Source organism: Gymnodraco acuticeps, unplaced genomic scaffold (assembly GCF_902827175.1).
Source record: "Gymnodraco acuticeps unplaced genomic scaffold, fGymAcu1.1, whole genome shotgun sequence".
NCBI classification, from domain to species: domain Eukaryota; kingdom Metazoa; phylum Chordata; class Actinopteri; order Perciformes; family Bathydraconidae; genus Gymnodraco; species Gymnodraco acuticeps.
The window spans coordinates 50,001-62,500 of record NW_022991694.1 but is presented as its reverse complement, the minus strand read 5'-3'; the positions used below and the strand labels follow the sequence as shown (position 1 = coordinate 62,500).

The following is a 12,500-nucleotide window of genomic DNA, read 5'->3' as shown; positions in this document are numbered from 1 at the left end:
ACTCTTTAAAATAGAGACACTATATACTGATATACACCTGAACATCAGCAGGAGAGGACTCTTTAAAGTAGAGACACTACATACTGATATACACCTGAACATCGACAGGAGAGAACTCTTTAAAATAGAGACACTATATACTGATATACACCTGAACATCAGCAGGAGAGGACTCTTTAAAGTAGAGACACTACATACTGATATACACCTGAACATCAGCAGGAGAGGACTCTTTAAAGTAGAGACACTACATACTGATATACACCTGAACATCAGCAGGAGAGGACTCTTTAAAGTAGAGACACTACATACTGATATACACCTGAACATCAGCAGGAGAGGACTCTTTAAAGTAGAGACACTACATACTGATATACATCTGAACATCAGCAGGAGAGGACTCTTTAAAGTAGAGACACTACATACTGATATACACCTGAACATCAGCAGGAGAGGACTCTTTAAAGTAGAGACACTACATACTGATATACACCTGAACATCAGCAGGAGAGGACTCTTTAAAATAGAGACACTATATACTGATATACACCTGAACATCAGCAGGAGAGGACTCTTTAAAGTAGAGACACTACATACTGATATACACCTGAACATCGGCAGGAGAGAACTCTTTAAAATAGAGACACTATATACTGATATACACCTGAACATCAGCAGGAGAGGACTCTTTAAAATAGAGACACTATATACTGATATACACCTGAACATCAGCAGGAGAGGACTCTTTAAAATAGAGACACTATATACTGATATACACCTGAACATCATCAGGAGAAGACTCTTTAAAGTAGAGACACTACATACTGATATACACCTGAACATCAGCAGGAGAGGACTCTTTAAAGTAGAGACACTACACACTGATATACACCTGAACATCAGCAGGAGAGGACTCTTTAAAGTAGAGACACTACATACTGATATACACCTGAACATCAGCAGGAGAGGACTCTTTAAAGTAGAGACACTACATACTGATATACACCTGAACATCAGCAGGAGAGGACTCTTTAAAGTAGAGACACTAAATACTGATATACACCTGAACATCAGCAGGAGAGGACTCTTTAAAATAGAGACACTATATACTGATATACACCTGAACATCAGCAGGAGAGGACTCTTTAAAGTAGAGACACTACATACTGATATACACCTGAACATCGACAGGAGAGAACTCTTTAAAATAGAGACACTATATACTGATATACACCTGAACATCAGCAGGAGAGGACTCTTTAAAATAGAGACACTATATACAGATATACACCTGAACATCAGCAGGAGAGGACTCTTTAAAATAGAGACACTATATACTGATATACACCTGAACATCAGCAGGAGAGGACTCTTTCAAGTAGAGACACTACATACTGATATACACCTGAACATCAGCAGGAGAGGACTCTTTAAAGTAGAGACACTACATACTGATATACACCTGAACATCAGCAGGAGAGGACTCTTTAAAGTAGAGACACTACATACTGATATACACCTGAACATCAGCAGGAGAGGACTCTTTAAAGTAGAGACACTACATACTGATATACATCTGAACATCAGCAGGAGAGGACTCTTTAAAGTAGAGACACTACATACTGATATACACCTGAACATCAGCAGGAGAGGACTCTTTAAAGTAGAGACACTACATACTGATATACACCTGAACATCAGCAGGAGAGGACTCTTTAAAGTAAAGACACAACATACTGATATACACCTGAACATCAGCAGTAGAGAACTCTTTAAAGTAAAGACACTACATACTGATATACACCTGAACATCAGCAGGAGAGGACTCTTTAAAGTAGAGACACTACATACAGATATACACCTGAACATCAGTAGGAGAGGACTCTTTAAAGTAGAGACACTACATACTGATATACACCTGAACATCAGCAGGAGAGGACTCTTTAAAGTAGAGAAACTAAATACTGATATACACCTGAACATCAGCAGGAGAGGACTCTTTAAAATAGAGACACTATATACTGATATACACCTGACCATCAGCAGGAGAGGACTCTTTAAAGTAGAGACACTACATACTGATATACACCTGAACATCAGCAGGAGAGGACTCTTTAAAGTAGAGACACTACATACTGATATACACCTGAACATCAGCAGGAGAGGACTCTTTAAAGTAAAGACACTACATACTGATATACACCTGAACATCAACAGGAGAGGACTCTTTAAAGTAGATACACTACATACTGATATACACCTGAACATCAGCAGGAGAGGACTCTTTAAAGTAGAGACACTACATACTGATATACACCTGAACATCAGCAGGAGAGGACTCTTTAAAGTAAAGACACTACATACTGATATACACCTGAACATCAGCAGGAGAGGACTCTTTAAAGTAAAGACACTACAAACTGATATACACCTGAACATCAGCAGGAGAGGACTCCTTAAAGTAGAGACACTACATACTGATATACACCTGAACATCAGCAGGAGAGGACTCTTTAAAGTAAAGACACTACATACTGATATACACCTGAACATCAGCAGGAGAGGACTCTTTAAAGTAAAGACACTACAAACTGATATACACCTGAACATCAGCAGGAGAGGACTCTTTAAAGTAGAGACACTACATACAGATATACACATGAACATCAGCAGGAGAGGACTCTTTAAAGTAGAGACAGTACATACTGATATACACCTGAACATCAGCAGGAGAGTACTCTTTAAAGTAGACACACTACATCAATCAATCAATCAATCAATGTTTATTTATATAGCCCAATATCACAAATGTTACATTTGTCTCAGTGGACTTTACAGTTTGTACAAAATATCAGTATGACAATACGACACCCTCTGTCCTTAGACCCTCACATCGTACAAGGAAAAACTTCTGAAGAAAACCCACAGTTTAAAGGGAAAAATGGGAGAAACCTCAGGGAGAGCAACAGAGGAGGGATCCCTCTCCCAGGACGGACAGACGTGCAATAGATGCCGTGTGTAAATTGAAAAGATAATACATTTGCAACATAGGTAGTCCAAATGTTTGGAAATGCATGTGTGTATAATAGGAAGATGAATCCACGAGGATATCCATCCAGGACCTATGATCCAGGACCACAGCCACAACTCAAGATCCAGGACAGAGGAGCGCAGGATCATCCATGACTCCGGATCCCGGCGTATACAGACACCAAAAAGAAAGACATTTGGGGAAGCTGGGTTAATCGGAACATGAGAGTACACAGGTATAGACAGAGAGAAGGAAGAAGTAAGATGTCCCCCGACAAACTAAGCCTATATCAGCAAAACTAGGGGCTGAATCTAATCAGCCCTAACTATAAGCTTTATCAAAAAGGAAGGTCTTAAGCGCACTCTTAAAAACGGATAGGGTGTCTGCCGCCCGAACACAAACTGGAAGCTGATTCCACAAATGTGGAGCTTGATAAGAAAAGGCTCTGGCTCCCATTGTACTTTTAGAGACTCTAGGAACAACCAACAACCCTGCATTCTTGGAACGCAATGCCCTAGTAGGACAGTAGGGTATAATGAGTTATTTAAGGTAAGATGGCGCCTGCCCATTAAGGGCTTTGTAGGCGAGAAGAAGAATTTTAAATTCTATCCTGTGTTCTATAGGGAGCCAGTGTAAGGCAGCCAGAACAGGAGTAATGTGGTCCCTTTTCCTAACTCTGGTTAGTACACGAGCTGCAGCATTTTGAATCAGCTGAAGCGACTTGACTGACTTCTTGGTACACCCTGATAATAAAGAGTTACAATAATCCAGCCTTGAAGTAACAAATGCATGGACTAGTTTCTCTGCATCGTTTTGAGGCAAGATATGCCTGATTTTTGCAATGTTACGTAGATGGAAGTAGGCGGTCCTTGAAATTGATTTTATGTGGGCGTTAAAGGATAAATCCTGATCAAATATAACACCAAGATTCCTTACAGTCTCACTGGAGGCCAAATTAATGCCATCCATGGTTAATATATCCTTAGATAATTTGTTTCGTAGATTCTTCGGGCCAAGTACAATAACTTCAGTTTTGGTCGTGTTTAACATCAAAAAGTTTAAGGTCATCCACGTTTTTAAGTCCTTAAGGCAGTCTTTAATTTTATTTAGATGATTAATTTCATCAGGCTTGATTGATAAATATAGTTGAGTATCATCCGCATAACAATGAAAATGTACAGAATGATTCCTTATAATATTGCCTAACGGAAGCATATATAATGTGAACAAAATAGGTCCGAGCACTGAGCCCTGTGGCACTCCATGGCTAACTTTGGTTTGCGTGGAAGATTCATCGTTGACACGTACAAACTGAGAGCGTTCAGATAGATAGGACCTAAACCAGTCTAAAGCAGTTCCCTGTATGCCAACTAAGTGCTCTAGTCTTTGCAATAAGATATCATGGTCGATAGTATCAAATGCAGCACTGAGATCGAGCAAAACAAGAATAGAGACAAGTCCCTTGTCAGAGGCTATTAGAATGTCATTTGTGACTTTAACCAGAGCTGTCTCTGTGCTATGATGTGTTCTAAAGCCAGACTGAAAATCTTCAAATAAATCATTGTTTTTTAAGTAATCACACAGCTGTTTTGCGACCGCTTTCTCAAGAATTTTTGAGAGGAACGGAAGATTAGAAATAGGTCTATAGTTGGCTAAAACCTCTGGATCGAGGTTGTGCTTTTTAAGAAGCGGTTTTATCACTGCCACTTTGAATGATTGTGGAACATAGCCTGATAATAAAGACATATTCATAATATTTAATAAATAAGTGCTAATTAATGGAAAAAATTCCTTCAACAGCTTAGTTGGAATTGGGTCTAACATACACGTTGATGGTTTAGAAGAGAGAATCATTGAATTTAATTGTTCAAGGTTTATGGCTGAAAAGCATTCTAGTTTACTATCTAGTGTAATATTAGAACTTACGTTTACGGGAGCTGTTGATAACACTATACTGGTCAAAGGCAAGAGGTCATTAATTTTGTTTCTAAGAGTAACAATTTTATCATTAAAAAAGCACATAAAATCATTACTACTGAGTGCTATGGGAATAGAAGGCTCAATCGAGCTATGGCTCTCTGTCAGCCTGGCTACAGTGCTGAAAAGAAATCTTGCATTATTCTTATTCTCATCTATTAATGAAGAGTAGTAGGCTGCTCTCGCTTTACGCAGTGCTTTCTTATATTCATTGAGAGTAATATGCCAAATTAAACGAGATTCTTCAAGTTTAGTGGAACGCCATATCCTTTCAAGTTGTCTCGACTTTTGCTTTATTTTGCGGGTTTCGGCATTATGCCATGGAGCTAATCTATGTTGTTTTATTTTCTTCTTTTTCAAAGGAGCAACAGAGTCTAATTTTATTCTCAGCGCATCTGTAGCACTATCAACAACATGATCAATTTGGGGTGGTGTACATTTTGTATAAGTTTCCTCCCTTACATGCAGACATGCTATCGAGTTAAGTATTGGTGGAATCTCTTCCTTAAATTTGGCTATAGCACTAACAGATAGGTTTCTGCTGCAGGAGCTTTTGACTAATGCTTTGTAGTCTCGTAACAGTACTTCAAAAGTTACTAAGAAATGGTCGGATAAAGCAGGATTATGCGGTTCGACTAATAGTTGCTCAATTTCAATACCATAAGTCAGAACAAGGTCGAGAGTGTGATTATAGCAGTGGGTTGGTTTATTTACACTCTGACAAAAACCAACAGAATCTAATATAGAGTTAAATGCAAGAGTAAGGCTATTTTTATCATCGTCAACATGAATATTAAAGTCACCTACGATAATTACTTTATCTGTTTTAAGAACCAAAGTTGATAAAAACTCAGAGAATTCAGATAATAATTCTGAATAAGGACCTGGTGCACGGTACACTGTAACAAATAAGATTGGCTGCAAAGTTTTCCAGGTCGGATGCGTAAGACTAAAAACGAGACTTTCAAAGGAGGTATAATTTAATTTTGGTTTAGTATTGATAAGTAAACTTGAGTCAAAGATTGCTGCAACTCCACCTCCTCGGCCCGTGCCTCGGGCAATATGAGTATTGATATGGCTGGGTGGAGTGGCCTCATTTATGCTGACATATTCTTCATGTTTCAACCAAGTTTCAGTGAGACAGCATATATCAATATTATAATCTGATATTAAATCATTTACCAATATTGCTTTAGATGCTAGAGATCTTATGTTTAAGAGACCACATTTAATCTTCCTGTTTTGTTGCACTGTAGTAGTTGTTACATTTACTTTTATTAGGTTATTATGTATGACACCTCTATTAGGTTTTACCTTAAATTGTCCTTGGGCAGACACACACACCGCTAATATTGGGTATTTTATTGGGTTCGGGATTCCTATGGATGACTGCCTAGGAGAGAGCGCAGAGAAGCGTGTAAGACTGCGACTCCGCCTCCTGGTCTCAACTCCAGTTTGTCATGGATTAAGTCCACAAAGCCCTGAAATGTTTGCCGGAATGAGATTTGCACCTTCCAAAGTAGGATGAATGCCGTCTCTCTTAATCAGACCAGGTTTTCCCCAGAATATAAATGACTAGCATAAAATACTACTAGTGATGGCAGCCAATACAATAAAGCTTTGGTTCCACTGGGGATTGAACCCAGGACCTTCTGCGTGTAAAGCAGACGTGATGACTACTACACTATGGAACCCCTGTGAGAATATAATTCAACTAATTGCAATATAAACATGGTTCTGAATATAGTTCAGGAGTTAAAAAGCCGCATTCACAGTCTCAAAAGAAATTTTAGACATGCAGTACTTCTGGGGATTGAACCCAGAACCTTCTGTGTGTGAAGCATGACATGATGACTACTACATTAATTGCATCATTCATGTCATTCTCTCAAATATGTTGGTGTGTTGGTCACATAAGTCACAGTGGATGTACAGAGACTGATGTTAGGTTTCATTGTTATTTAGTTCAAGCATTGTTTTCAATCTAGTCAATGTTTATTTTGACATTTTCTTTATTTACAGTTGGTAATGATTAATTAGGAAAGACTTGTGATTTCCACTGGTTCCTGGAACAAACCCACACTTATTGACTTGACGATTGACCGGATGCTATAAGACAGACGTCAGGTTCCACTGGGGATTGAACCCAGGACCTTCTGCGTGTAAAGCAGACGTGATAACCACTACACTATGGAACCTCTGTAATAATACATTACCTAATCAAATCTTTAACACATGATAGAATATAAATGACTAGCATAAAATACTACTAGTGATGGCAGCCGATACAATAAAGCTTTGGTTCCACTGGGGATTGAACCCAGGACCTTCTGCGTGTAAAGCAGACGTGATGACTACTACACCATGGAACCTCTGTGACATTTAAGTTGCTAATCAAATATTCAAGACATGGTAGAATATTTATGAAAAACTATACAAATAGTACCAGTGAGGTCATGTGGGGATAAAGCTCTGGTTCCACTGGGGATTGAACCCAGGACCTTCTGCGTGTAAAGCAGACGTGATAACCACTACACTATGGAACCTCTGTCATGTAGACTTTTTAAGTTAATGTACATGTATCTGGATCTCACCGAAGTTTATTTTTTACTAACAATTGTAAGAGTTTGTGGGTTACATTGATGCAAGGTCAGGGTAAGGTTATGAACATGGTTTTCCATTTTTTTAAGGCGCAATCTTGATTCATTTTACCTGAAATAAGACCCAGGGAACAACAAGACAGACGTCAGGTTCCACTGGGGATTGAACCCAGGACCTTCTGCGTGTAAAGCAGACATGATAACCACTACATTACATTACATTGCATTTAGCCTGCCCATTAAGGGCTTTGTATGCGAGAAGAAGAATTTTAACATACATACTGATATACACCTGAACATCAGCAGGAGAGAACTCTTTAAAGTAGAGACACTACATACTGATATACACCTGAACATCAGCAGGAGAGGACTCTTTAAAGTAGAGACACTACATACTGATATACACCTGAACATCAGCAGGAGAGGACTCTTTAAAGTAGAGACACTACATACTGATATACACCTGAACATCAGCAGGAGAGGACTCTTTAAAGTAGAGACACTACATACTGATATACACCTGAACATCAGCAGGAGAGGACTCTTTAAAGTAGAGACACTACATACTGATATACACCTGAACATCAGCAGGTGAGGACTCTTTAAAGTAGAGACACTACATACTGATATACACCTGAACATCAGCAGGAGAGAACTCTTTAAAGTAGAGACACTACATACTGATATACACCTGAACACCAGCAGGAGAGGACTCTTTAAAGTAGAGACACTACATACTGATATACACCTGAACATCAGCAGGAGAGAACTCTTTAAAGTAGAGACACTACATACTGATATACACCTGAACACCAGCAGGTGAGGACTCTTTAAAGTAGAGACACTACATACTGATATACACCTGAACATCAGCAGGAGAGGACTCTTTAAAGTAGAGACACTACATACTGATATACACCTGAACATCAGCAGGAGAGGACTCTTTAAAGTAGAGACACTACATACTGATATACACCTGAACATCAGCAGGAGAGGACTCTTTAAAGTAGAGACACTACATACTGATATACACCTGAACATCAGCAGGAGAGGACTCTTTAAAGTAGAGACACTACATACTGATATACACCTGAACATCAGCAGGAGAGGACTCTTTAAAGTAGAAACTCTACATACTGATATACACCTGAACATCAGCAGGAGAGGACTCTTTAAAGTAGAGACACTACATACTGATATACACCTGAACATCAGCAGGAGAGGACTCTTTAAAGTAGAGACACTACATACTGATATACACCTGAACACCAGCAGGAGAGGACTCTTTAAAGTAGAGACACTACATACTGATATACACCTGAACATCAGCAGGAGAGGACTCTTTAAAGTAGAGACACTACATACTGATATACACCTGAACATCAACAGGAGAGGACTCTTTAAAGTAGAGACACTACATACTGATATACACCTGAACATCAACAGGAGAGGACTCTTTAAAGTAGAGACACTACATACTGATATACACCTGAACATCAGCAGGAGAGGACTCTTTAAAGTAGAGACACTACATACTGATATACACCTGAACATCAGCAGGAGAGGACTCTTTAAAGTAGAGACACTACATACTGATATACACCTGAACATCAGCAGGAGAGGACTCTTTAAAGTAGAGACACTACATACTGATATACACCTGAACATCAGCAGGAGAGGACTCTTTAAAGTAGAGACACTACATACTGATATACACCTGAACATCAGCAGGAGAGGACTCTTTAAAGTAGAGACACTACATACTGATATACACCTGAACATCAGCAGGAGAGGACTCTTTAAAGTAGAGACACTACATACTGATATACACCTGAACATCAGCAGGAGAGGACTCTTTAAAGTAGAGACACTACATACTGATATACACCTGAACATCACGATTAGAAAATAGAGTTGCATTTAGCTGCTTATTATACATCACTCAAGACAGAAATGCTTTTAGAAGAAAACTTAATTGGAGAAAAGGCCTGGCAATCATAATAACGTCACAGTAGAGGTTCGATTTGAATGTCGTGTTTCCTTTTGGAAGAAATACAACGTGCAGCTTACAGTCCGGTTGCTGCTGATGGTAAGTAAAGAGAAATTGAGTGGAAAAATGAAAATTAGCTGTGAATTATTCATCACTAAAGACTATTGATTTGAGAAGAAATGCAAATTAGAGATGACTTCTTCCAATTATGACGTCCATGAGAGAAAATGTGTCACAACGTTGAGACGCTTAGCCCTAATTAGAAGAAAGACGATTCACAATATACTTTAATTACCGGCTTTAAGCTCATTTTCTAAGAGTTTTCCTATAATTACACAGGAGTTGTAATTATAGGAAAAACATCATTTCTAAATACGCACTTATCCTGATATTTGAATAATCTGATTTCCATTTGTACCATTCCATTTTCTCTTGTTGAGATTTCGCTCTAAAATAAATGAGATGCAGAGGAACATGGAATTGCTAATTAAGAAAAATCTTCTTTATAAAAATCAGCAAATACAGCGACTAATAAGAGTTTGCATTTAACATATTTGCAAAAGCTGATTTTTACAGTTTTGCATTCATATTTTGTTCTAAATGTTCTAAATAAACGCCAATCATCCGGAGCTCTGAGCTTGTGTGTCTCTCTCTCTCCAATCGCATGAAGAGATGCAAACAATGAGCAAAGCCTTGATTGGCAGAAAGAAGATTTCAGACCCTTTTTTGGTATTATAAAGATGTCCATCCATCCATCCATCTTCTCCCGCTTATACGTGGTCGGGTCGCGGGGGTATCAGTTCCAGCAGAGAGCCCCAAACTTTCTTTTCCCTGGCGACATCAACCAGCTCTGACTGGGGGATCCCAAGGCGCTCCCAGGCCAGCGAAGAGATATAATCCCTCCACCTGGTCCTAGGTCTACCCCTTGGTCTCTTCCCAGCTGGACGTGCCTGGAACACCTCCCTAGGGAGGCGCCCAGGTGGCATCCTAACTAGGTGCCCGAACCACCTCAACTGGCTCCTTTCGACGCGAAGGAGGAGCGGCTCAACTCCGAGTCCCTCCCTGATGACCGAACTTCTCACCTTATCCCTAAAGGAGACACCAGCCACCCTGCGGAGAAAACCCATCTCGGCCGCTTGTATCCGCGATCTCGTTCTTTCGGTCATGACCCATCCTTCATGACCATAGGTGAGGGTAGGAACGAAAATGGCCCGGTAGACAGAGAGCTTTGCCTTCTGGCTCAGCTCCCTTTTCGTCACAACGGTGCGGTAAAGCGACTGCAGTACCGCTCCCGCTGCTCCGATTCTCCGGCCCATCTCACGCTCCATTGTTCCCTCACTCGAGAACAAGACCCCGAGATACTTGAACTCCTTCACTTGGGGTAAGGACTCATTCCCTACTTGAAGTGGACAGTCCATCGGTTTCCTGCTGAGAACCATGGCCTCAGATTTGGAGGTGCTGATATTATAAAGATGTGCTTATTGTAAATATGTTTAAATTAAAACTATCCAAAGGCATTATAGCTCAATCTGAAAGTGATACAAATATTTGTATTTAAAAATATAAAGGAATCTTCTAAAAAATTATGTGTAAACTTCTTTATAAAAAAATCAATCAAATGGTTCGACTTTATCACATTGAGATTTTCAAACTAAAAGCCTCTCATAACGAGTCGTGAGCTTCTGCAAATGGTCTTTTTTGTTTCTGTCTTTCCTCAAAAACGTCTCAGAGGTTTCTCCGAAGTTTCTGATACATGTCGGCGGTTTATTTGTATGTGAGACTGCAGACACACGTTAATATTTGATGAGCTGCCAGATGGCACAGTGGAGCCTTTGATAAGGGTCTTTAAGTCAAACACTCAGTGTGTGTGTGTGTGTGTGTGTGTGTGTGTGTGTGTGTGTGTGTGTGTGTGTGTGTGTGTGTGTGTGTGTGTGTGTGTGTGTGTGTGTGTGTGTGTGTGTGTTTCTGCGTTTGCAATGCCGGCGTTCCTGCGATCAAAGAAGTCAACTCCACTGGCAGACATAAATCAAGAGCCAGACGCACGCATCTATAATTCATCACACACACACACACACACACACACACACACACACACACACACACACACACACACACACACACACACACACACACACACACACACACACACACACACTGTAAGTTCCAAAAGTGTGGCGTTATGCTGAAACAAAGACTTCTGACGTTAAATGTCAGAAATAGAGAATATCTGGATTTTATGTTCAGACTTTCTCAAAATGTTGTATTATTTTTGTTATGTAGATAAGGAGATTCATTGACCACCCTAAATGTAAATGTTAAATGAAATGCGTCAACCTCTTGCTAACACAAACTCATCAACACTGCAAAAGCGCTTTGAAGCTGTATTTATCAGAAATGCTGATATTAGCTTACACGCTCAAAATGACTGTTTGCTCACACAGCCTCAATCAATATACCTGTGCCGTTGAGGGTCACCTTAATACCCTGTTTCCCATAGCAACAACAAAAACAAACAAATGGGCACAACAGTTATATTTTCTAATAGTCTTGTCATTACGCAACTGTGTTTTTCTCTGCAACTACTTCATTCCGTTGCTCTGTGCAGCTAAGTCACGAGGAGTCAAGTGTTTTCCTTTAGAAACGGCTAAGTACTGTCGCTGTCCTCTGCCTACATTCACTCACACAGATACATGCAAGCACTGCTTCAGTGTAAATAAAGAAGAAGCAATGGAAACCTCCAGGTCGGGTTCTTTCAATTCCTGAAGGTTGTTTCTATGGAAATCTCATAGAAACAACCTTCCTTTAATCGAACCTGAACAATGAGGAAATCAGAGAAACGTGGATTCACTTGTTCCTGCTTTTCGGTGGCTTTATTTTTATAACTTAATATTTGTATTCAGAA

At 39.6% G+C, this 12,500-nt stretch overlaps 4 non-coding genes across 4 annotated transcripts; all 4 read right to left on the bottom strand.

Moving 5' to 3' along the window:
* Positions 1-6,629: 6,629 nt before the first annotated feature.
* trnav-uac lies at positions 6,630-6,702 on the bottom strand. The gene has a single exon. It is a non-coding gene; the product is annotated as a tRNA-Val (tRNA).
* Positions 6,703-7,133: 431 nt separating this feature from the next.
* Positions 7,134-7,206, bottom strand: trnav-uac. Its single transcript has one exon. It is a non-coding gene; the product is annotated as a tRNA-Val (tRNA).
* Positions 7,207-7,307: 101 nt separating this feature from the next.
* Positions 7,308-7,380, bottom strand: trnav-uac. The gene has a single exon. It is a non-coding gene; the product is annotated as a tRNA-Val (tRNA).
* Positions 7,381-7,481: 101 nt separating this feature from the next.
* On the bottom strand, positions 7,482-7,554 carry trnav-uac. Its single transcript has one exon. It is a non-coding gene; the product is annotated as a tRNA-Val (tRNA).
* Between the last annotated feature and the right edge of the window lie 4,946 nt (positions 7,555-12,500).